The sequence below is a fragment of the Mesocricetus auratus genome, unplaced genomic scaffold (genome assembly GCF_017639785.1).
Source record: "Mesocricetus auratus isolate SY011 unplaced genomic scaffold, BCM_Maur_2.0 contig_6336_pilon_obj, whole genome shotgun sequence".
Lineage (NCBI taxonomy): Eukaryota > Metazoa > Chordata > Mammalia > Rodentia > Cricetidae > Mesocricetus > Mesocricetus auratus.
The window spans coordinates 1-22,612 of NW_024432741.1; positions in this window are offsets into that span (position 1 = coordinate 1).

The following is a 22,612-nucleotide window of genomic DNA, read 5'->3' on the forward strand; positions in this document are numbered from 1 at the left end:
GAGTAGTGAGTGCTGCTTGTGGTGAGTGGTGAGTGCTGCTTGTGGCCTAAAATTTAGAGATCCATCGACCTCAGCCTCTGAAATACTGAAATTAAAGGAATGAATACCACCATAACTTTCTCCATATTTCTATATAGTTGTTAGTTTTTAAAGTAAGTTTTTTTTAATTCTTCATTTTTGTACTGAAATTTCAGATCATACCCAGAAGCTAAAATTCCCAAATAAGCCATGAGCTATATTGCCGTTTTATTCTAATTGTCTTAAATTCATTTTATTCTTTACATTCCTCTTACTCACTGATTTATATGCTTCTGGAAATGTTGCATTCCATTGTGTCTGAATAGTTGCAATGTAGGAAAGGGTGATATAGAATCCTAATTTTAAGTTTTTTCAAAATGATAAAACTACCAGTTTTCTACTTGGAAAATGAATTTTAAGGAATCTGGAAATTATGTGTCAAAACTGAATTACAAGTAAGGAGTAAATGCATAAATAGGAGTCTATTTGATTTCTTGATACTTTAGGTGTTCTGAAAATGACAGATGTCTTTATGATTCTATATCTAATTTTCACTAAATATATCCCCAACTGGTTTTTATATGGTTTCAGCTCACTTGTTATCTGCAAGAAAATAAAGATACAGTGCTCTTGTCATATGACAAGTTAGGCCTGTTCACTTCTGTAAAATACACACAGGTATGTATGACTTTCTCTATTCCTGTTATTGTCACTGTCTTCAGTTTTAGAAGTTGCCATGTAACTGTTGGATGTTAGGAAATTCTGTTAATAAGTGAATTCCAAAGCAAAATAACAAGAACAGAAATATAACATTATGAACAAAAATACAATCTCATCATTGTGATGCAAATTGTCTATCACTAGTCCATGGCTCAAAGTCAGTACATGATTAGTTGAATGTCATCATTGTATATCTGTACCATACAACATTGAAGAAATCCTCCCTTATTAATCATAATGCCATTATTTTTTAAATTAGAAAAAATTCAAACTACAATTGCTTTTCATTAAAGTCATTGTAAGTGTAAATTTCAGTTATGTAAAAAGATTTTCCTATTGTTCCGCAGCTTATCTCCAATATAGTTTTATCACAAACCCAAAACTCCATACTCATGAAACCAACATCCATCACCTTCATCAATCGTCATTGCATTGTCTTTTGAATTTTCATTATTCAATTGTTGCTGAAGGAATATGTGCACCTTAAACTGATAAAGCAAATTTAACTGATACATAGTCTTTCTGATCCTCATTAATTTATTTAACTTTTGTTTGTAGTAGATCACTGCAGTTTTAACAGTTAGAAGAAATCATACCGCATCCTAATTTGTCATAGACTTTACCAGAGGTTCTGTGGCAGTTACTCTTTTAGTAGGTGTCCATTGTCATTATATAGGTAAAATGCTGTTCAATTTTATATTTGCAATATATTGTCTTCAAGCCTTTTTTACTGCATACACATTTGAAATCCTTCCATCTTTCAACTCTTTTGAATGACATTACTATTGAATTAACTAAAGAAGTATCTTTTCAAAATCCTGAGAATTAACAAAGCATAACTAATATCCTGGAAAATGCATTTTTCTGGAGGCTTTTTGCTGCATATGCTGTGAACAGATGCCAGAAAATGATCCTAGGGCAATGCATGTGAAATACAATTAATTTGCCTCGAGAGTGTCCACACACAGAGAAAACAGTCTTCTCTAGCATTGGACTCTGAGTACAGACGAATAAGAAAAGTTTTGGTGAATTTTTTCCAGTTTGCTATGAGCTTAAATGATCTCTCACCATAACATTATTCAAAATTCACTATTTAGAAAAATTAATAATCTCACAGTTTATTCCATAGAAAATACTGGAATACAGTTACAAATGTAGATGATGCATTTTCAATATGTGCAAAGGCAAAATTTACTTGGTAAAACACTCACACTGTGTAGTCAAGCATTCAGGAAGGCAAATAAACTTAGGAAATATGGCAAAGTTTTGATATACGTGGTATTTCTCTTTCTTCTGGCTGTGAAAAAATATTCAAAGACGGTAAAGTTTGTTCACAGTACAGTTTGAAGGCACAGTGTAACATGGTAATGAGAGGAAATGTTGTTGTTAGAATAGCATAAAGTATATGTTTAGTTCACAGTAAGTAGAAAGAAGAAAGTCTTTGCTCAGTTAATTTTTTATTTGTTCTTTCTATTAAGAGTCTACCCCAGCCTTTAATATGGTACCAACTTGATTCACAGTGAGAGTTCTGTCCAAAGATGAAATTCTTGGAAACCCACATAGATATGTCAAAAATTAAGAATAAAAAACACAAGTCTACTTTGTAAACTGGACAACAATATGTAATACTTTTAATGTAAAAATTAACCTTTTAATAAAATTTCATATTTTAAATGCTCAAAAAAGAGAGGGAATGTTTAGTTCCTTAGTTGGGGACTTTTTGTGCATTTCTGGACATTTCCCTAGTGCCTGATTTCTCTTTAAATCGATAATGGCTCCTTCTATTATGGTATCCCATTTCTTGCTCTCCTCTATTCTTCCCCTAGCTCAAACTTACTGCTGCGCATGTCCTCATCTCCCCTCCTCTTCTCTACTTGTCTTTCTCCTAACTCCATCTCCCTTTCACCATGCTCTCAATTTGCTCAAGATATATTATACCTTTTCCCTATTCCAGAGGGCCGTGCATGTCTGTCTTAGTGTCTTCCTTGCTTCCTATCTTCTCTGTCAGTGTTGATTGTAGGCTTGTGATACTTTCCTCTATGTGTAACATCCATATATGAGTGAGTACACACCATGTTTTTCTTTTTGTGCCTGGGTTACCATACTCAGGATAGTTTCTTCTAATTCTATCAATAATGGAATTTCAAATTTCAACTATTTTCTCTACTGATTAGTATTCCATTGTATAAATGTGAAATATTTTCTTGATTACTACCTTGTATAACATCTTGATCCTTCATTTAGTATCTGATGTAAGCAGAAGCAGACAACCACAGCTAAACCCTGACCAGAACACCTGGAATCCAAATGCAGATAGGGAGGATTAATGAGCAATGGGGTTAAGAACAGGTTGGAGAAACCCCAGAGAAATATCTGCCTTATCAATGGGTAGCTTATGGACCACAGACTGATAGCTAGAAACCAGAATAGGACCAAGCAAGACCCCCTGAATGTGGGTGTCATTTAGGAGGCCTTGGCAGATTATAGTGCCTCTTGTAGTCGAAGAGTATTTATCCCTAGTGTAAAATAGATTTTGGGAGTATACTCCACATAGAGGGATACTCTCTCAGACTAGACACACAGGGGAGGGCCTAGGTCCTGCTCCAAGTGATGAAACAGAATTAGAAGATTCTCCATCTTCCCTGATGAGTAGACATAAGTTAAGATAGGGGGCCAATGGGGGGCTAGGGAGGAGGGGATCGAGTGAGAACTTGGAATGATGTAAAACAATATTGTTTCTAATTTAAATAAAAAAGAGAGAAGAAAAATATTCATAGAATGCCCACCTTCAAAATGCATACTTAACCGTCAACAAATAAATAATGTATATCATGATTGATATACATGATAATGAGTGTTGGTGAAACTCCCCAATATTGATGTTCATAAAATACTTTAAACATTTCAGAAAGCTGCATACCATTTAACCCATTAAATTAAGTCAGGACATGTATGAAGATAGGGTAGAGAATATGGGGGCAAGGATGAGAAACACCAAAAATGCTTGTAAATTCCAAATGTAGGATGCATATGTGTGTGTTATGTATGTACGTATATATATATATATATGCATATATATTATGTATGTGTGTATTATGTATCTATGTGTGTATATTATTGTACTTATTACTCTATGCAGAGGATGATCCTCATTTCAGAAACTATAGATTTCCAACTAAAAAGTCTCAGGTAAAATTCCTCCTTTTACTTGTTTTTCAGAGGGGACAGGAAAACTGATAACACTATAAAGGTCATTGCCATTGCTCTTATTTATGCACTAGAATTTGATGACAAGACCCTCTTGCTGAAGACACCTTATACTTCAGGATTGACCAATGAGCTTCATTGATTCTAGGTGCTTTTCATAGCACCTGAGAAGTATGCAGATTGCTGAGGAAGAAAGTCACTGATACTCTTACCCAACTGTGGATACTAAATTATAGTGATCTTTGTATAGATTATATATAAGCAGAGCATATTTAATTAGGTAAACAGAGCATTAAATGGGAAATGGAATGGGTAAACTAGCTTCTGGAGATTGGAGCAGAGAGGAGAGAGAGAGGGAGAGAGGAGGATGGAGACAGAGAGAAAGAGAGGGAGGGAGGGGGAGGGGGGGAGGGAGAGAGGGACGAGAGAAGGAGGAAGGGAGAGAAGAACATGATAAGAGAGGGAGGCAAACAATGAAGGATAGGTTGGTAAGCAGGGCACTTTTATTTCTATTTTTATTTAAATTAAAAATAAACTTGCTTCACATGTCAACCCCAGATCCCTCTCCCTCACCTCATCTTCTGCCCAGCACCAACCAAAGCATCCTCCACCACATCCCACTCCATTCCCCAGGGAGAGTGAGTTCCTCCATGGAGCATCTCCAGAGTCTGTCATTTCATGCAGGTCATGAACTAGGCAATTCCCCATATTTCCAGGCTGAGAGAGGATCCCACAATGTAAGATGGGCTACAAAGTCCACTTGTATGTGAGGGATAAATACTGATCTGCTACCCAAGACCCCATTGACTGCCGAGGCATCCTCACTGACACCCAAAATTAAGGGGTCTGGATGTGTACCATGCTGGCCTGTGAGCCATCATTCTGGGTTCCAAGAGCCCGCCATTGTTCAGATCATTTGGCTATGTGGCCTTCACCAGCCCATTCTTGACCAGCAGAGAATTTTTAAAGGAGAACATAGTGAATATGCACAGGTGGTGCTCTGAGCAAATGCTGCTGAGGGACTACACTGTCAGAACTGCAAGAACAGGCTGCTACAGATGTCTGAATCCTAAAAGACAATACTGACATGTGCATATTGGAATGACTAGCAAATTTCGGTTTGGCTTTAAGGCTTGTCCCAAAGGGCACCTGATTATGGATATCTGGCCAGGAATGCATGGTTGAATTCCATGGCCCAATAGGAAGAACTTACTGCTATTATGTTGCTAAATGAACATAGTGTCAAATAACCTATTTTTGGTGGTAATATTTGTTTCTGCTTTAAAAAATAAAGCTCACCTGAAAATCAGAGTGGGAGCTAGTCACTAGTTAGCCATAGAGGTCAGGCTTTTGGTGGCACACCCCTTTAATATCTGCCCTTGGGAGGCAGAGACAACAGATCTCTGTGAGGTCAAGACCACCGTGAACTACAGAGCCAGATAGTGGGTTATCCACCATCAGCTTCAGTTCTTCGGAGTCACATGACTTTGACCCTGGCAGTAGGGACAGGTGTGATAGGGCTGAGTGGAGAGCAGAATATAAGGTGGGAGAAAACAGTAACTAAGAGCATTCATTATGGACATTCATAGGAGGAGATTAACCCTTTGGTCTGAGGGTTCAGTAGAGGTAAAAGGTCTCTCTTGTCACTGGCTCCTTTACTTGTCTGTCCTTTGAGCATTTACCCCAATATCTGACTCTGGGTTTTATTAAAACGTATTTGAATTCATGGTACACACTGCCTAAAATCATATAACTTTATCTCTAGATTATTGCAAATTTCCATACTTATCAGAGAAATTTCTCTTTGCTGTGAAGGTGGTTATCACACTGACCAAAGTGTAGAGAATAAGTGACTCAGTAATGACCTGTAGAATATCTGTGTCTTCATCCTCACCCCATGGATCAGATAACATCATGGAAAGGGGGATGGAAACATTGTGTGAGCAGATATAAGGGAGGATCAGAAAAAAATTGTCTGCTCTTTATGACAAGAGCATGCCCTAATGAACCCATAAAAATTTGGAAGCCTCTATAAGACCTGTACATAATCAGGATCCTAAATATTCTAACATGAGACAGGGGTTCATGAGACCCGAAACATAATAGAGGAACTCATTACAGTTATTTCCGTGAAATCTATGCAGGTAGAGGCAATTATCCTTAGGGTCAGAGGAACCAGTAGATCAATGATGTTTTAGATGTGAGCCTCACACACTATGGGCTTATAGACAGGAGAAATTGAATGTGATTGGCTATGAAAAACACAGGAAAGCTAGTTGTAAGAATTTGTGAATGTTGGGTTGTTTCTAGAGGAATTAGGAAGACAAGTAAGTGGTTGAACAATAATCAAATTGCATTTAAACTTATAAGAAATTTTCAAAGACCTAATAAAATTACTGTATTTGAAAACTAAATTTTATATATATTTATGTGTTCTATATGTACAGACAAATATGCATGTGTGCACTATAATTAGTTGAAAAGGAAATTCAGAGCCAAGTAACACTAACTAGGAGGCCACACATTTATTATCCATATAAATTACTTATGCATGAAATGGTGTACACAGTTGTTCAAAAGTATAAGTAACAAGTGCACACTAAAATAAAAGTGTCTTTTTAAATATGGCATGAATAATGAAAGACAGAGACTAAACACTGCAACTCTGTCTTTCTTTTTCTTTCCTATTAAAGCATTTGTTCTTCAGATTTTAGTGATATTTTCAAGGATTTCTGTGCATTTGAAAAGGAGCTCTACATGTCCTATATTCCTCAACATCATGTGTTTAGCATTGGATCCTTCAAACACCACTTGCTCAGGTCAGCTTTTTCTAATAAGAATCTACAAGAAACTGCCAATTCATTCATGAGATTATATTGCCAAGTACAGCTTTTGTACTGATTGATCCATTAAGAGAATCCTTAGTTCATCATAAGGTACCATTGCTGTATAATTACTGTGTGATCTTGTGGCTGTAGCAGTTTTGGGGGTTTCCCAGCATGCTCATCACTCCTCCCACTCTAAAGCTGATTCCAGGAGTTCAGCTCAGTGCTTACCTGTCAATCTCTGCTTCTGCTTCCATCAGCTACTGGATGTAGGCTCTAAGATGGCATTGATGGTCCTCATCAATCTTATTATAGGAGAAGGGCATTTAAGGTAGCCTGTCCACTATTTCTAAGATTCTTAGTTGGGGTAATCCTTGTTGATTCCTTGGAAATTCCCTAGTGCCATGTTTCTCATTAAGCCCATAATGAAAGCCTCTATCAAGTTATTTAATTCCTTGGTCTCCTCTTTTCTTCCCCTAACTCAACATTCCTGGTCCTTCATGTTCACTTCTCCCCTCTCTTTCTCCCCTCTCCTTTCTTCTTCCTCCCTCCCAATTTACTCAGGAGATGTTACCTGTATCCCTGTCTCCAGGGAACTATGAATGTTTCTTGTAGTGTTCTCCTTGTTTCCTAGCTTCTCGGGAGTTGTGGATTGTATATTGCCTATCCTTTATTCTATGTCTAATATTCAGTTTTGACTGAGTACATACCATGTTTTTCTTTCTGTTTTTGGGTTACCTCACTCAGGATGCTTTCTTCTAGTTCTAATAATTTGTCTGTGACTTTCAACAAATGATCATTTTTTTAAGTGCTGAGTGGTACACCATTGGGTATACTTAGCAAATATTCTTTATCCACTCTTCAGTTGAGGGACATTGGGGTTCATTCCAGTTTATGGCTATTACAAATAACGCTGTGTTGAACATAGTTAAATACATTTATATGTGGCATGAGTGTGCATCCTTTGGTTTTATGCCTAAGAGTGGAACTGCTGGTTATTGGGGTAGATCAATTGCTATTTTCCTGAGGAACTGCCATACTGATTTCCAAAGTGGCTGTATATGTTTGTATTCTGACCAGCAATGGATGTTGCTGCCATTTCTCCATATTCTCTGCAATAAAATTTATCATTGGGGTTTTTGATTTTAGCCATCCTGGCAGTTTTAAAATTGTATCTCAGATGTGTTTTGGTTTGCATTACCCTTATGGCTAAGGATATCGAGGAATTCCTTATTAGCCTTTGTGGCAACTTGAGATTCCTTTATGAAGAATTATTTATATCCCATTTATTATTTGGATTATTAGTTGCTTTGTTTACAAGTTTCTTGAGTTCTTTGTATACTTCTGATGTCAGTCCTGTGTCAGTTGTGCAGTTGCTGAAGAACATTTCCCTTTCTCTAGGCTACTGTTTTGTCTTATTGAATGTGTTCTTTGCTATACAGAATATACCCAGTTTCAGGAAGTTCCATTTATTAATTTTTAATCTTTATGACTGTGCTAATGGTGGTTTGTTCCAGAAGTAATCTCCTGTTCCAGTGTGTATAAGGGTATTTCACATTTTCTCTTCTAAGAGAGTCACTGTGACTGGATTTATGTTGAGTTCTCTGATTCATTTGTACTTATGTTTTGTGCAAGGATGCATGCATTCATACATACATACATACATTCACACATAAATATGGATCTATCTGCAATCTTCTCCATTGCAGAATGGAGTTATTCCTGCATCATTTGTTGAAGAAGCTTTCTTTTTCTCATTGTATATTTTAAGCTTTTCTTGTCAAAATTATGAGTTCACAGGTGTTTCGGGTTAATATCAGAGGCTTTGATTCCATTCCACTGTTCTGCCTGTCAATTTTTGTGCCAATATCAAGATGTTATGATTACTATAGCTCTATAGTAGAGTTTGAAGTCAGGAATGGAGATGCGTCTGGAAGTTCCCGTATGTTACAGAATTGTTTTAGCTATACTGGGATTTTTGTTTTTCCATATATTGAGTATTGTTCTTTCAAACTCTGTTAAGAATATGGTAGGGATTTTAATGGTGAATGCATTGAATTTGTAGATTGCTTTAAGTAAAATTGACTTTTTTAATATGCTGATCCTACCTATACAAAAGTATAGGAGATCTTTCCATTTTCTGATATCTTCTTTAATTTCTTTCTTTAAATACTTAAAATTCTTATATACAGGGCTTGTACTTAGAGTTACCCCACGATATTTTATGACGTTTGTGGGTAATGTGAAGGGAGATGTTCCTCTGAATTCTGTCTCAGCCTGTTTATCACATACATATGAGAGAACTACGGATTTTTGAAGTTAATTTTGTAACCTGTCTCTTTACTAAAGATGTTTATCACCTGTAGGTGTCCCTTGGTAGAATTTTTCAGGACATTCATGTAAACTATCATATCACATGAAAATAGTGAAAGTTTTATTTCTTCCTTTCCAATTTGTATCTCCTTGATCTCCTAGAAGCTGGAAATTCTCCTTGAAGCTAGAAATTCATGTACAGGGTGAAGTGATATGGATATAGTGAACACTCTTGTCTTCTTCCTAATTTGAGAGGAATCATGTTGAATTCTCTCTATTTAGTTTGATGTTGGATGTTGGCTTGTTATATGTTGCATTTATTATATTTAGGTATATTCCCTTTATCCCTGATCTGTCTACTCCTTTATCCTGAAGAGGAGTTGGATTATTTTGAAGGCATTTTCAGCATCTAATGAGATTATCACTGGGATTTTTTTCAGTTTGTTCATATGTTGTATTTCACTGAAACATTTTAGAATGTTTGACCATTCCAGCATCTCTGGAATGAACCTTCTTGATCATGGTGGATGATTTTCTGATGTATTCTTGGATTCATGTGGTGCCCACGGCACTTGCAACTCTGAGCTATCAGGAAAAGAAATAGCACATGTCCAGCTGTTTGTACTAAGAAGTGTCTTTACTTTGCCAATGCTAAGCGGTCTCTGTCTTGTAGGAGAAAGCAATCTTATATATACTCTTACAACACAGTAGAGAAACCCTAGGTGGAAGAAAGCGTGTTTTCCTCATGCTAGATGTTAATTTCACTGGGGCAATGAAGGGGCAGTAAGCCAGGACTAGAAAACAGGATGCACCTGTGGCTATCAACTGAAAAACAACCCAGAGATACTTTGCTGGCTAGGCCCCAACAGATTCAGTTTTCCATTATTGTATTAAGTAATTTAGTATCCATATTCATGAGTGAAATTTACATGAAAATCTCTTTCTTATTTGTATATTTGTGTGGTATGGTAACATGGGAACTGTAGTCTTTAAAAAGAGTTTGGTAATGACCCTTATGTGTCTATTGTGTGGAACAATTTAAGGAGTATTCATATTAACTCTTCTTTGAAATATGGTAGAATGCTGCCCTGAAACCATTTGGTCATTGTCTTCCTTTGGTGGGGATACTTTTGATGACTACTTCTGTTCCATTAGTGGTTATAGGTTCATTTACATTGCTTATTTGTTCTAAGTAAATTTTAGTATGTGATGCCTATCCAGATAATTGTCCATTTCATTTAAACTTTCCAATTTTGTACAGTACATGTTTTCAAAGTTTGACCTCAGGATTCTTTGTATTTCCTCAGTGTCCGTTGTTGTGTATCCCTTTTCATTTTTCATTTTGTTAATTTGGAAATTCTCAATCTGCCGTTTGGTTATTTGGATAAAGTTTACTCTGCAGTGTTGATTTCTTCAAAGAACAACTCTTTGTTTCCTTCATTTTATATATTATTTTCTTTGTTCTACTTTATTGATTTCAGCCCTCAATTTGATTACTTGATGGCATCTAGTAATACTAGCTGAGTTTCTTTTATCTAGAGCTTTCAGTTGTGTTATTTCGTCCTTGACCCAGGTGTGAGGCAATTAGTCAGCGCTTGAGATTGCAGCCTTTCTGCAATTTGTGATGTTGTTGAATTCTACCATTAAACCATGTTGATGTGGTAAGATACAGGAGTTTGTTCCAATATTTTTGTATCTTTTGAACTTTGCTTTGTTGCAGAGTATGTGGTTGAATTTAGAAAAGTTCCATGGTGTGTTCACAAGAAGTTATATTTTTTGTTTGCATGGGATGTTCCAGAGATGTGTGTTAAACTCAAATTAGTCATAAATTCTGTTAGTTCTCTGTCAGGATTCTTTCTAGCAGGCTTGTCCATTGGTGAGAGTGGGCCATTGAGATCTCCCACTATAAATGTTTGGAGCTTTATGTGTGATTTGAATTTTAGTAAAGTTTCTTTTATGAATGTATGTGCCTTGTACTTGGTTCATGCAAACTATGTAATTGTGGATGAACTTGCATTCAAACCCTATGGCTTCTACTATCTAATTCAAGTGTTCAAGATTGCCAGTCTTCATTGAGCATATTTTTGTATGTTTTTCACTTAATTGTTGTTTAGAAAGAATTTCTGTCTATGTAGTCCTGGCTGGCCTCAAACTCAGAGATCCACCTAACTGTGTTCATTTAGTGATGGGTTTAAAGTCGTGTGCATCCTTTAAAAGTCAGCATCTGTCTCAACTCATTCTAATTGTTAGCCTGAATTATCTACCTTGAAATTCTCCTGAATTAAATAGTGACACACATACAGTGATGTGTTCATTATTCACATGAAAACTAATATTCTATCAGGAATACTTATTTTGACAAATATTACTGTATTAAAATCCAGATAAGCATCAGGAGAAATGAATACCGATGCAGAAAAATCTAGCATTTTCATAATGAAGGTTCAATAACTGTTGTACTCTCTGGCTAGTCCATTTGCAGAATTGGTAATTCTTTACTTATTTTTTTATTCTTGCAAGATAACTGCAGCTAGAGACTTCAACATTTGAAAGGTGTTTTTTTGTTTTTGAATACTTTATACTTCAGAAATTTTAGTCACTGAGCCTCTAGGCTTCTTTTGGGTATGATAGCATATGGAGTTTTGCCATTTCTGTTGTGGCTAAGCACATTTTGACATTAGAGAACAGTCTTTGTGTGTAAGACCTCCACATGTGAATTTCAGGGGACACAATGGGTCCTAAAGGGTATAATTGTTAAAAGTCATGTATTGTGACATAGGCCTTTAAACCCAGCATTCAAGAGTAAGTGAAAACTCTATGTTAGTGTGAGGTCAATGTTGAGTATGTATCAGTTCCAGCACAGCTATGCTACATAGGAAGAAAATGCCTCAAAAAAAAAGAACAGCCACAACAACATAAAATAACAAAATCAAAATAAAGACAGTAAAATCAAGATAAAGGAAGTTTCAAATTGTGAACAGCTCTGGGACTACAATTATTGAGCAGTATGATGCTATTGGATTTTAGTGCAAGGTTGTCCTCAATCAATGAGTGATTTCTGTGAATGAAATAGACTACAAGGCACACATTTGCAAAAATAACGACCACTAAAAACAATAGTGGAGACCTGAAAATGGGACACCAAAAACCTCCTGACATTTGGACACACATTTTAATTACTGCCCAGACAAAAGCCTTCCCATCATGACTATCAATCATTATATATTTCCAAAACAGCACATATTCTCTTTGTTCATAGAGATGAGCCCTGTCCAGACTGTCCTTTTTATGTTGCCCATTAACACCTTCTGTTTACCTCTTGCCCTTTGCCTCAACATCCTGCCAAATTTATTACATTGTTCACTGGAGCATTAGGTATTCAGAACTTAAGGACATTTTAACGAGATTAGGGTTAGGGTTAGCCATATATCTGAAAACAGGATCACATGACCTGAAGATAATTGGCAGTCTTAATTTTCTTTCTCAGTTTGGTACTGTCCACTTTCTCTCCATTGACTTAGTATTCCTTCTTATGATCTTTCCTTCATCCAGGAAGCATCTGGGTTGAATTGGAGATAAGTGCTGGTGCTGAGCTGGAATATCAAAAATGTCATGACTGCACCACCCAGGTACAGGAGGTCTGATTCAATCTCATTCTCAAAACAATTAGTATCATAGAATGATGCACTGAAGCCAGGCAGTATAAAAGAAAATCAACTTGAGTAGAACCTCAGATGTAGTAGAGCAGTGGAGTGGAGAGTTATCAGCAATCAGTGCTTGCTGGATACTCCCTTGAAGTTCACCTTAGCAAGATGCAAGTATGGTGAAAAAAATTCGCTTCCTTGAGCACTTGAGTGTGTCAATGTGTTTATGTGATTATGTGTAGGTTGTGTCTACATCACAAGTATGGGGATATCTCAAAGATATACACTAGTTTTTTGGACAACCTTTCTGAGCTTTAAAAATCTGAAGAATTTCAATGATAATCATGCTCGGTCATTTTATTGGCCAGTACTGTTTGCAGTGTGAATTTAAGGTTATTGGTCCCTTACTCTTAATATTTTTCTGATGAGAGTGCCATACTGTAGAATGGGAGACAGGGTGAATCTAAAAAATGAGGGCCAACAATAATAACTTCATCTTTTACTGCACACTTTACTGTTTTCTTTTTTCAGGTCTTCCCATCTTTATCCCAGAATTTTTCTTTGAGTTTTATAAAGTGTTGTTGCATTTACATATTCTCTTCTTGTAGGAGTATAATGAAACAAGTACTCTTACTGAATAAGGGAACCATCTTTGCCAATATTCTGAGTTGATCTTTTACCTTAATTCCCTGTCTCTACTCTTTACAGTGTATAGCTTTAACACATTAAAAAATTGCTTTTATAGATCTTGAAGTCGCAAGACAGATACTTCAATGACAAGGTAGAATCATTCTAAGGATTCTCAGGAAAATGACTTCCAAGCTCAGATAATCCATTCATTAAGCCCAAGCCACCAGTAAATGACTCAGTATTAGACAACATGGAATTTATTCCAACCCATGTTTCTCCTATGCAGTGGGAAGAAGACATCTATAACTCCCCAATTGCTCACCTTAAATTTCCCCCAACTGACAATGGCTCCTGTGGAGAGCAGGAGATGTACAACCACTGGTTTATGTTCACCTGCTGGTTGAACTCAGAAAACCAGAGGAAAGAGAAGCTGGTCATCGTGGAATTTCTCAAAACTGGGCACTGCAAGATAATGTTTCCCTTGCAGGAGCAGTGGGAAATAAGTGACTGAAACATGGGGAGATTCAAGGAGGATTTGACAGATGATTGCTTGAAGCCTCTTGTCACAGTGAGTACCTTGGATGATATATGCTTAAGAAAGGAATCAAGACAGTCATTTACATTTGGGGAAATGTAGGAAGGTTTTGTAATTTTTAATTTGTGACACTGTACCACAGCTGCTCCCCGAAGTATTTCCAGTGCATACTATCTACTGCTCTATGTTAATGTGTGAAAACATAAAGGAGCCTATGGATTTTTTGGTCAATATAAGTATGTATGATATATTTAAATGGTGCCAGTGAGACTTGGAGAAAAAAACTAACAAAGCCTTTAAGAATTTACAAGTGATAACCTGGGAACTGGAGATAGCTCATTAGGGATTTACTTATATTTTAATCATTGTAAGTGTCTGAGAATAGGACAAGAAGACACCAGACTCAAATTGTAGGTAAAAACAAAGAATATTTACTCTTCAGTAATACAGAGCATGTGGGATCAACAAAATATGGCAAATGCAAAAAGAGAATGCAAATTCCTTTTAAGCACAGCTAGGGAAACTCCAAGAACTTTTAGATCATCTGCAACACCATTGGTTAAGCAAGCAGAGGTGCCATTAGTGTAAATCTGATTGCCTGAGGCTCTGTGTTTCCCATCTTTGAACAGTCAGTTATGTTGTTAAACAATTACACTTTTTTAAAGAAAACAAACTCACATCAGGTTGGAAAATATAGGAAACTGGTGCCTCTCAATAATTTTGTGCCTGGGAGGCAGGAACTGGGGATCAAATTGGCATAACGTTTTTTCTAAATTGTCTATGATATGTCATTAACATCCACTTTCTATAAAAGTGAAGTGGAAAGTATGACTTCTTACTTATCCTGAAATGAATATAGTTTTAGTACAATTACCTGTTGTGTATATATTGTGTTGTGTGTGCTTGTGATTTTATGAGTGTTTGTCTATTCCTTTGCCTCAATTCGACATAGACAATAGAGGATTTAGTTGTGAGGGTATTTCTTACCTTATTTGAGACAATGCCCTTCATATTAGGAGTTTAGTGCATCAGTACATATGGTACTACAGATTCACAACATTGTCTACCTTCTAGATCCCATCTACACAGGGCCTCATGATAGTGACCTACCAATACTTCCAACTATAGTTCGCCCTGTGATGAGTTAAATCCAATGTATTAGGTTTGAATGGCAAGCAATTCACTCTCTTGGTCATCCCCATCCCATGAATTGTTACTGCTTTTAGTTCAAGAATGTATCCTCACAAGAGCTGTGTGACTCCTTTATAGCATGTATCTGCATGGGTCATTGTGTCACACAGCAGCTTCCATAACAATACATTTATTTTCCCTTAAATTTTGTTGGGGACCTTCAGTGGTATCTGGTTTATATCAATGGAGGAGGAAAAGAATGGGACTAAATGGGAGCCTTAACCCAGGCAAGTCAATGCTCTTGTACAGGGTCTGGACATCTATAGAATTCATCCTCGATATTCACCCTGTCGTCAACAACAGAGTGAGCTCTATAGTATGGTCCTCTTGCAGCAATGAGCAAAGGGATGGGGCAGATTCTCCTGCTTTCCTTACTACAGATTTCACTCACCTACACCTAGATGATCTGGACCATCTCTGTTATGTTTCCCAGTTTTACAAGGGCTACACTTCTGAATGCACAGTTGCTAAGGAATTGGAATATTCTCTTGGTCTTAATACACTAGGACCACTGTTCCACCTTTCTCAGGTGTTTTGGGGTAGTAGGTGTTGAGAAGGGCATCTCTTCTTTGCCAAGGCTACCACATCAAAGCAACAATGGGGACAGCTCTCGTTTGCTCATAACATTGTGCCTAGGTCACCCTTACCTCTGACCACCATGCAGCTCAGCAGCCTTCCTTTAAGAAGACATTTCATGGTTTACTAGCTTTACTAACTTTATCTGGGTGTTCTTTAATGTGTTGACTATTTGAAGATAGCATTGTTGTCAGAGGTCACAGGAACATGCTTTCTTTATCCATTAGGGTCATTGAATCTACACATGGAAACATAGTGTGAACAGTGACATTAGAAAACAGAACTTGTAAAGGCAAATAAAAAGCTATTAATGATGACTGTTACAGAGATGAGCCAACTCATAGTCCAATGTTCCTTTGCAATCAGGTAGAGGGATAGGTTTCTGTCATCAAGAGATTAATTTACATTGATTATCTTGTTTGTTTATAGGTCCATATCTGTTTGCAGGGGCAGGAAGCTCGCTTTTCTGTGAACATGTCTTAAAAAGAAGTTATCAAGCTTTTGAAACAATAGCAATTAGCAAGAACTTCACACAGGAGAATACAAGGAAATCCTTACAGATCCTCTAAGACATGTTATTTGAAATAGGTCATTATCAGGAAGCTGTATAGAAGAAGCATGCAGTGTGGGGACACTTCCTTGGGCACAGTTTCATAGACTCTCATATTTCCACAGGACATGAAAACAGAGAAGATAGTCACAGCACTTTCTAGAATGATAGTAAAGAAAATGGCAGTTTTAGTTGTGTCAGAAATGTGATGAAATACATTATCTTTATCTACAAAGAGCAGTAACCTGAGCCAGAAGTGGGAGATGTTTCTCATGGAATCCCTCAGGATTCCAGAAGAGCAAGTTAACTCACCCCTAGGTACAAGGCAGATTGCCCATAGACTCCTTATTTGGACCATGTCCCCATGGAGGTACCAGGGTTCCTTTCAAAGCCAGAACAATCTACATCTGTCTGTCCCTCTTTGCTATAGGCATGAGGAAAGTGTCATCTGTGATGATCAATTAGCTGGGAGACCACAGAGATCACTCCACTACCAATAAATCAAGCACAAACAAGAATCATGAATCAATGATCATTAATATCCCTCAATGTCAATGGTCTCAACTTGCCTATAAAAAGACACAGACTAGCAGAATGGATACAAAGACAGAACGCATCCTTCTTCTGCATACAAGAAACACATCTCAACTTCAAAGACAGATGTTACCTCAGAGTAAAGGATTGGTAAAAGATTTTCCAATCAAACGGACCCAAGAAACAAGCAGGAGTAGCAATCCTAATATCTAACAAACTAGACTTCAAATTAAAATCAATCAAAAGGTATAAAAAGGACATTTCATATTCATCAAAGGAGAAGTCCATGAGGATGAAGTCTCAAATTTGAACATCTATGCCCCCCAAAAAAGGCACCTACGTTCATGAAAGAAATATTACTAAGCTCAAATTGCACATAAAATATCACACACTAAAAGTAGGAGACTTCAACACTACGCTATCACTGCTAGACATGACCTCCACACAGAATCTTAAGAAAGAGAGAAAAGACATAATAGAACTTGCCTGTCGATGGTGGTGCACGCCATTAATCCCAGCACTCGGGAGGCAGAGTCAGGCAGATCTCTGTGAGTTCGAGGCCAGGATGGACTGAAAGCCTCCAAAAAATACAGAGAAACCCTGACTCGTAAAACAAACAAACAAACCAAAAAGAAATAATAGAAGTTATAACCCAACTGGGTTTACAGACATCTATAGTACATTCCACCCAAACACAAAGGGATATACCTTCTTCTTGGTGACACATGGAACCTTCTCTAAAATTGACCACAAGAGAGGAAACAAAGCACACATCCACAGATGCAAAAAAAATCAGAATAACCCCCTATATCTTATCAGACCACCATGCATAAAAATTAGAATAACAGAAATAGCAGAAACCCTACAAACTCAAGGAAATTGAACAATGCACAATTGTGCCATCCCTGGGTAAAGGAAGTAAAAAAAAAGAAATTAAAGACTTCCTGGAATTCAATGAGAATGAAAACACAACATACCCAAACTTATGGGAAACTATGAAAGCAGTGCTGAGAGGAAAGTTCATAGCACTAAGTGTCCACATGAAGAAACTGGAGAACAGTCATACTAGACAATTAATAGCACAGCTGAATGCTCTAGAAAAAGAAGAAGCAAACTCACCCATGAAGAGCAGACACTAGTTAATAATCAAATTGAGTACTGAAATCAACTAATTAGAAACCAGGAAAACAGTGCAAAGAATCAATGAAATAAAGGGTTGGTTCTTTGAGAAAATTGACAAAATAGACAAACCTTTGTCCAAACTAACCAAAAGACAAAGAGAGAGCATGCTAGTCAACAAAATCAGAAATGAAAAGGTGGACATAATACCGGACACTGAGGAAATCCAGAGAATCATCAGGGCATACTTTGAAAATCTGTACTCCACAAAATTTGAAAATTTAAAGGAAACGGACAATTTCCTGGATAGATATCAATTGCCAAAAGTAAATCAAGAACAGATAAACAATCTAAACAGACCTATAACCCTTAATGAAATAGAAGCAGTCATCAAAAGTTTCCCAACCAAAAAAAGCCTAGGCATAGGTGGCTTCAGTGCATAATTCTACCAGAAATTAAAAAAACAGATATTTCCAATACTCCTCAAAGAATTCCACAAAATATAAGCAGGAGGCTCACTATCAAACGCTTTTTACGAGGCTACAATTACCTTGGTACCCAAGCTACACAAAGCCACAACTAAGAAAGAGAACTATAGACCAGTTTCACTCACGAACATCAATGCAAAAATATTCAATATAAGACTAGCAAACGGGATTCACGAACACATCAGAAAAATCATACACCGTGATCAAGTAGGCTTCATTCCAGGAATGCAGGGAAGGTTCAACATTAGAAAATCTATCAATGTAATCCACCATATAAATAAACTGCGAAAGAAAAACTACATGATCATCTCACTAGATGCTGAAAAAGCCTTTGACAAAATCCAACACCCCTTCATGATAAAGTTCCTAGAGAGATCAGGGATAACAGGAACATACCTCAAAAAAATCAGTGGCCCTATTATATACAGATGATAATCTGGCTGACAAAGAAATCAGAGAAACATCACCATTTACATTGCCATAATTAGCATCAAAAATTTGAGGATAATGTTAACCAAACAAGTTAAAGTCCTGTATATCAATAACTTTGAGTCTCTAAAAAAGAAATCAAAGAGGATACCAGAAAATGGAAAGATCTCTCATGCTCTGGGGTTGTTAGTATACCACACCTAACTTCAAGCTCTATCAAAGAGCTATAGTCCTGAAAACAGCTTGGTATTGGCACAAAAATAGGCAGGTAGACCAATGGAACCGAATTGAAAACCCTGATTTTAACCCAGACACCTATGAACACTTGATTTTTGACAAGGAAGCTAAAACTATATAATGGAAAAAAGAAAGCATCTTCAACAAATGGTGCTGGCATAACTGGATGCTTGCATGTAGAAGACTAAAGTAAGATCCATGTCTATAACCATGAAAGAAACTTAAGTTCTAATGGATAAAAGGCCTCAACGTAAATCCAGCCACACTGAAACTCTTAGAAGAGAAAGTTGGAGATACCACTGAACGAATTGGTACAGGAGACAGCTTCCTGAACATAACACCAGTAGCACAAACACTGAAATCAACAATTAAGAAATGGGGCCTCCTGAAACTAAGAAGCTTCTGTAAGACAAAGGATACTGTCAACAAGATAAAAGGCAGTCCACAGAATAGGAAAAGATATTCACTAACCTCACATCTGGCAGAGGGCTGATCTCCAAAATTTATAAAAACTCAAGAAGCAAATCTCCAAAACACCCACCAAAGGATCCAAATAAAAAGTGGGGGACTGAACTATATAGAGAATTCTCAATAGAGGAGTAGGAAATGGCTTATAGACAGTTTAGAAAGTGCTCAACATCCGTAGCCATTAGGGGAATGCAAATCAAAACAACTCTGATATACCATCTTACAATTGTCAGAATGGCTAAAATAAAAAACACTGAAGACAATTTCTGCTGGAAAGAATGTGGAGAGAGAGGAACACTCCTGCACTGCTGGTGGGAGTGCCAACTCGTACACCCACTATGGAAATCAGGATGAAGATTCCTCAGGAAAATGGGAATCAATATACCACAAGACCCAGCAATTCCACTCTTAGGCATATATCCAAAAGAGGCAAATTCATACAACAAGGACATCTGCTCCACTATGTACATAGCAACATTATTTGTAACAGCTAGAACCTGCAAGCAACCTAGGTGACTGTCAACTGTAGAGTGGATAGAGAAAATGTGGTACATTTATATAATGGAGTACTACTCAGCAGAAAAAAATGATAGAATCTTAAAATTTTCAGGTACATGGATGGCACTAGAAGAAACCATCCTGAGTGAGGTAACCCAGTCACAAAAATATAAACAAGGAATGTACTCACTCATATATGGATTTTAGACATGGATCAGGACAGTGCCAGTCTGCACTTCCACTGTCACAGATTCTGGGAAATAGGAAAATATCTAAGAGCGATAGTCATGGTATCCCAGAGAAGAGGAATGAGGCAAGATCTCTTGTGCAGATTGGGAACACGGCGAGGGGTGGGGAGGGAGTGGGAGCTGGGAAGAAGAAAGGGGGATAAGAGGAAGAGAGAGTAAGTCATGGGGGAAAAGGAAGGTTGAGTGGAGGGTAGAATAGGGGGAGAACCGGATGAGAAATGGCATAATAGAGGGAGTCATAGGTTAGAAGAAAATTCTGGCACCTGTGAGAACCCTAGTGGTCTAAAGTGTTACACCAACTAGGAAGCTAAGCAATAATGGAGATACCACCTTAATGCCCATTTCTGATAATGAATTTGACATCTACAGTGCATGACATCCTAGAACCTTCCTCCTGTGACTGATGAAATCAGAGGCAACACACACATTTATACCCTGAAATGAACCCCTGGAACCCAGTGACACAGAGAGAGAGCGACGATCAAATTGGCGAAGAAACGTCTGGCAAAATCAGCAGAGACAGCTGATCTGAACAAGGAGGAGCACTTGGACACCAGAACTACAGCTGGGAGACAAGCATAGGACTGATCCAGCCCCCCTGAGTGTGAGAATCAGTGAGGGGGCCTAGGCAACCTATGAGACCCTGGGTAATAGATTAGTGTTTATCCCTGGAATACAAATGGACTTCGTGTGTCCATAACACAAAGAGGGATGCTCTCTCAGCCTGGCGTATTAGGGGAGTGCCTGGACCCTGCCAGGAGTTAAATGACAGACAATGGATATCCCCTATGTAGAAGGAAGTGGGGAGGTGTGGAACTGGGATGTTGGGGGCGCCAGAGGAGGGGAAGTAGAGGGAATTCGGATTGACATGTGAAGCAAGCTATTTAATATTACAGTAATAATAGAAAATAAATTAAAATAATGAATCAGAATGAACTGTTTCCCTTCCTTACCAGAGCCTAGATGGCCTAGAACCTCAGTGTCTCATCTGCACATAAAGAAGTTTATTCCTTCTAAATAGCACTTAGCCAATAAAGATGGTCCATTTAAAACCATCTGTTCTCATCCCACAGGCATGTGAGGCTAAAGAAGATGACAAATTTGGCAGTTTGTTCACTAAAGTTTTCCAAATTCATTAATACTGACTGATATCTTATTTTCCATTAGTAAAGAAATGTTAGTATTTCTCTGTTTTGCCAGTGAGTTATGTTTCATATGTGCTTGTGTGTCTTAGGTGTTAGTGGGTACCTCTGTGAGATAGCTCTGGTATTTTATCTACCCATGAAAAATTTTATGTTTTAATATTATTTTAATTCACTCTCTGTGTGTGCCCTGAGTATATATAAGTGAACTAGATTTGTGAAGGAACCCTTGGATCTGTTTTGTAGGAGTTGTGAGCTTTCATTTAGATTCTGGGAATTGATCCTCGGTTATGAGTTTTATGTCTGACCTTTGGAACCAAACTCATGATATAATATTTATGCCTTAAGGAACGTATCTTCTGAAATAGCAGTGAGTTCTACCTGGAGGAAATGGTGAACAGAAGCTCACTGTGTTTCAGAGACACCTTACTTACTCCAGTCTGTGAGTTCCACAGATTGCACTCAGATCCTAAGTTAGTGTACACGTGACGTTAAATCGTGACCTAATTCAGCCACAAATAATTAGCTGGCGAAATGTCTAGTGATGAGAGCCAAGCAATGGAATATTATCTACAGATAAATACCAAAAGGGGAATATTTTTCTAAAAATGATTTCACAATGACATGAAGCTAATTTACAGCATCAGTTAAAACATGCTAGAGAAAAGAAATTCTGTGCAAATGGAGGTAATGTTAGACTTGGATATATTTGTCAGTTCACATGTACTGGTACCCTGTTACTATTCCTGCTAGTATTACGTCAACCTGATACAAAAACCAGGTTACCTAATACAAGGGGGCCTTAATTGAGAAAAATGCCTCCATAAGATCCAGCTATATGTCATCATGTTAATTAGCGATGAAGGCAGGTTCAACTCATTGTGTGTGGTTCCGTCAGTAGTGTGGTGGTTCCAGGTTGTATAACAGCACACAAAGCCCCCCTCCATGGCTTCTGTACAAGCTGTTGCTTCCATATTTCTGCCCTGCTTAACTGTCCTGACATTCTTAATGACAAACAGAAATATGGTAATCTAAGCCAAAGAAACCATTTTTGGTCCAAAATATTTTGATTATAGTGTTTCAGTACAGAAAGTAACACATGGATATTCTGATGACTTCTGCAAAACCTCATATCTACTAATTATGTAGCTATGCTGTCTGTACTCCTTCTTGCCAGGAGAATTTGCTTATTCTTGAACACCACATGGTTTGCTGTTATTCACATCGTTATAAAAGCATT